This window comes from Artemia franciscana, chromosome 1 (genome assembly GCF_032884065.1).
Source record: "Artemia franciscana chromosome 1, ASM3288406v1, whole genome shotgun sequence".
Lineage (NCBI taxonomy): Eukaryota > Metazoa > Arthropoda > Branchiopoda > Anostraca > Artemiidae > Artemia > Artemia franciscana.
In genome coordinates, this window is record NC_088863.1 from 25,290,235 (window position 1) to 25,294,636 (window position 4,402).

Here is a 4,402-nt window from a genome sequence, read left to right on the forward strand (position 1 = left end):
GTAAAAACCAATAAAAAACTAAAAAAAAACTGAAAAAACTAAAAAAAGGCAAAAACTACAAAAAAACTAAAAACTAATAAAAAAAAGTAAAAAAGCTAAAAACTAAAAAAAATAAAAAAACTAAAAAAGGTAAAAAACTAAAAAAATAAAAAATAAAAAAAAAATAAAAAAAAAGGAAAAAACTGAAAAATAAGCTAAAATAAAGGTAAAAACCAATAAAAAACTAAAAAAAAAAGGAAAAAACTAAAAAAAAATTTCATCTAAAAAACTAAAAAAAACTAAAAAATGTAAAAACTAAAAGAACTAAAAAAGAAAAAAATAAATGACGACACTCAAAGAGAAAGCGACCAGGACAAAAGGAATGTTCGATTAGCAATCAACAAAGCACCGGGACACAGGGAGTATAAATGACAACCAGGACATAAGTAAAAAAAAAAACTAACAAAACTAAAAAGAAGGTAAAAACTACAAAAAAACTAAAAAGAAAAAAAAACTAAAAACTAATAAAAAAACTAAAAAATCTAAAAATCTAAATAAACTAAAAAAGAAAAAAAAAGGAAAAAAATAAAGGAGAAAAACAAAACTAAAAAACGAATGTATATACAGACCGGGACACCGGGATACAAATGACGACCGGGACACAGGGAATATAAATGACGACCGGGACACAGGGACACAACTACAACGGGGACACCGGGGGAAACAGGGGGATATAAATGACGACCGGGACACCGGGACAGGGAATGGTCGATTAGCAATCACCATCAACAAAGCTCAAGGGCAATCATTAGAATCATGAGGTATAGATCTGAATACAGATTGTTTTCCCATGGACCATTATATGTTGCATGTTCAAGAGTCGGTAACCTGACAATCTATTATATGCAAAGACAATGGGACAGCAAAGAATGTTGTATATTCGCAAGTTTTACGTAGTTTAAAACCATATATATATATATATATATATATATATATATATATATAAATATATATATATATATATATATATATATATCTATCTATATTCACAGGTGGGACATAGGGACACAACTACAATGGCGCGTAACTATTATGGCGCGTAACGACTTACGCGCGCGGGGGGGCTTGGGGGGGGGGCGCGAAGCGCCCCCACCAACTAGGTGTTGGGGTGGCGCGAGCGCCACCCCAACAGCTAGTATATATATATATATATATCTATATATATAAAAATAAGTTGTCTGTCTGTGGATGTGTGGATGGATGTGTGGATGGATGTGTCAGTGACGTCACCTGAAAAAACTGGATCAGGTGACGTCAAAACTGAAAAACTACAAAAAGGCAAAAACTACAAAAAAAACTAAAAACTAATAAAAAAAATAAAAAAGCTAAAAAACTAAAAAACTATAAAGGTAAAAACCAATAAAAAACTAAAAAAAAAACTGAAAAAACTAAAAAAAGGCAAAAACACAAAAAAAAACTAAAAACTAATAAAAAAAGTAAAAAAGCTAAAAAACTAAAAAAACTAAAAAACTAAAAAAAGGTAAAAAACTAAAAAAAATAAAAAATAAAAAAAAACTAAAAAAAAGGAAAAAAACTGAAAAATAAGCTAAAATAAAGGTAAAAACCAATAAAAAACTAAAAAAAAAGAAAAAAACTAATAAATGACGACACTCAAAGAGAAAGCGACCAGGACAAAAGGAATGTTCGATTAGCAATCAACAAAGCACCGGACACAGGGAGTATAAATGACGACCAGGACATAAGTAAAAAAAAAAACTATCTATATATATAAAAATAAGTTGTCTGTGGATCTGTGGATCGTGGATCAGGTGACGTCACCTGAAAAAACTGGATCAGGTGACGTCAAAACTGAAAAAACTAAAAAAAGGCAAAAACTACAAAAAAAACTAAAAACTAATAAAAAAATAAAAAAGCTAAAAAACTAAAAAAACTAAAAAAAGGCAAAAACTACAAAAAAAACTAAAAACTAATAAAAAGCTAAAAAACTAAAAAAACTAAAAAAAAGGCAAAAACTACAAAAAAACTAAAAACTAATAAAAAAAATAAAAAAGCTAAAAAACTAAAAAAACTAAAAAAAACTAAAAAAAGGTAAAAAACTAAAAAAACTAAAAACTAAAAAAAACTAAAAAAGGTAAAAAACTAAAAGAACTAAAAAAGAAAAAAATAAATGACGACTCTCAAAGAGAAAGCGACCAGGACAAAAGGAATGTTCGATTAGCAATCAACAAAGCACCGGGACACAGGGAGTATAAATGACGACAGGACACAAGTAAAAAAAAAATTAACAAAACTAAAAAGAAGGTAAAAACTACAAAAAAACTAAAAAGAAAAAAAAACTAAAAACTAATAAAAAAAACTAAAAAATCTAAAAATCTAAATAAACTAAAAAAGAAAAAAAAGGAAAAAAATAAAGGAGAAAAACAAAACTAAAAAACGAATGTATATACAGACCGGTACACCGGGATACAAATGACGACCGGGACACAGGGAATATATATGACGACCGGGACACAGTGACACAACTACAACGGGGACACCGGGGGAAACAGGGGGATATAAATGACGACCGGGACAAAAAAACTAAAAAGAAAAAAAAACTAAAAACTAATAAAAAAACTAAAAAATCTAAAAATCTAAATAAGCTAAAAAAGAAAAAAAAAGAAAAAAATAAAGGAGAAAAAATAAACTAAAAAACGAATGTATATACAGACCGGGACACCGGGATACAAATGACGACCGGGACACAGGGAATATAAATGACGACGGGACACAGGGACACAACTACAACGGGGACACCGGGGGAAACAGGGGGATGTAAATGACGACCGGGACACCGGGACAGGGAATGGTCGATTAGCAATCACCATCAACAAAGCTCAAGGGCAATCATTAGAATCATGAGGTATAGATCTGAATACAGATTGCTTTCCCATGGACCATTATATGTTGCATGTTCAAGAGTCGGTAAACCTGACAATCTATTTATATGCAAAGACAATGGGACAGCAAAGAATGTTGTATATTCGCAAGTTTTACGTAGTTAAAACCATATATATATATCTATCTATATTCACAGGTGGGACATAGGGACACAACTACAATGGCGCGTAACTATTATGGCGCGTAACGACTTACGCGCGCGGGGGGGCTTGGGGGGGGCGCGAAGCGCCCCCACCAACTAGGTGTTGGGGTGGCGCGAAGCGCCACCCCAACAGCTAGTATATATATATATATATATAAAAATAAGTTGTCTGTGTGTGGATCTGTGTGTGGATCAGGTGACGTCATGTTTGTTCGCATATGACGTCTGAATTATTTCACACTAATACAAAAGAAGAAAAAAACTAAAAAAGGTAAAAACTACAAAAAAACTAAAAAGAAAAAAAAACTAAAAAAGCTAAAAAACTAAAAAAAAACTAAAAAAAGGTAAAAATCTAATAACTAAAAAAAAAACTGAAAAAAATAAAAAAAGGCAAAAACTGCAAAAAAAATAAAAACTAATAAAAAAAACTAAAAAAGCTAAAAAACTAAAAAAACTAAAAAAAACTAAAAAAAAGGTAAAAAACTAAAAACTAAAAAAGAAAAAAAATAAAAAAAAGGAAAAAACTGAAAAATAAAAGAGAAAAAGAAAACTAAAAAAATATGAATAAATATATATAAAAATAAGTTGTTTGTGGGTTATGTCTGTCTGTCTGTCTGTCGAGTGACGTCGTGTTTGTCCGCATATGACGTCTGAATTATTTCACACTAATACAAAAGAAGAAGAAAAACTAAAAAAGGTAAAAACTACAAAAAAAACTAAAAAGAAAAAAAAACTAAAAAAGCTAAAAAACTAAAAAAAACTAAAAAAAGGTAAAAAACTAAAAACTAAAAAAAACTGAAAAAACTAAAAAAAGGCAAAAACTAAAAAAAAACTAAAAACTAATAAAAAAAAACTAAAAAAGCTAAAAAACTAAAAAAACTAAAAAAACTAAAAAAAGGTAAAAAACAAAAAAAAACTAAAAACTAAAAAAGAAAAAACTAAAAAAAAGGAAAAAACTGAAAAATAAGAGAAAAAGAAAACTAAAAAAATATTAATAAATATAAAAAATATAAATATAAATATAATATAAATTAGCAATCAACAAAGCACCGAGACACAAATGACGACCGGGACACAGGGAGTATAAATAAAAAAACTAAAAAATCTAAAAATCTAAATAAACTAAAAAGGAAAAAAAAGAAAAAAGGAAAAAAATAAAGGAGAAAAACAAAACTAAAAAACGAATGTATATACAGACCGGGACACCGGGATACAAATGACGACCGGGACACAGGGAATATAAATGACGACCGGGACACAGGGACACAACTACAATGGGGACGCCGGGGGGCACAGGGGGATATAAATGACGACCGGGAC

The 4,402-nt window shown here is 29.5% G+C and overlaps 1 long non-coding RNA gene across 1 annotated transcript in view; it reads left to right on the forward strand.

Moving 5' to 3' along the window:
• The window catches only part of LOC136027342 (uncharacterized), a 15,046-nt gene extending 10,918 nt beyond the window's left edge, over positions 1-4,128 (forward strand). The window contains exon 2 of the long non-coding RNA XR_010617580.1: positions 1,389-4,128. This is a non-coding gene — a long non-coding RNA (uncharacterized LOC136027342). The remainder of the gene's footprint in view (positions 1-1,388) is intronic.
• Positions 4,129-4,402: the final 274 nt, after the last annotated feature.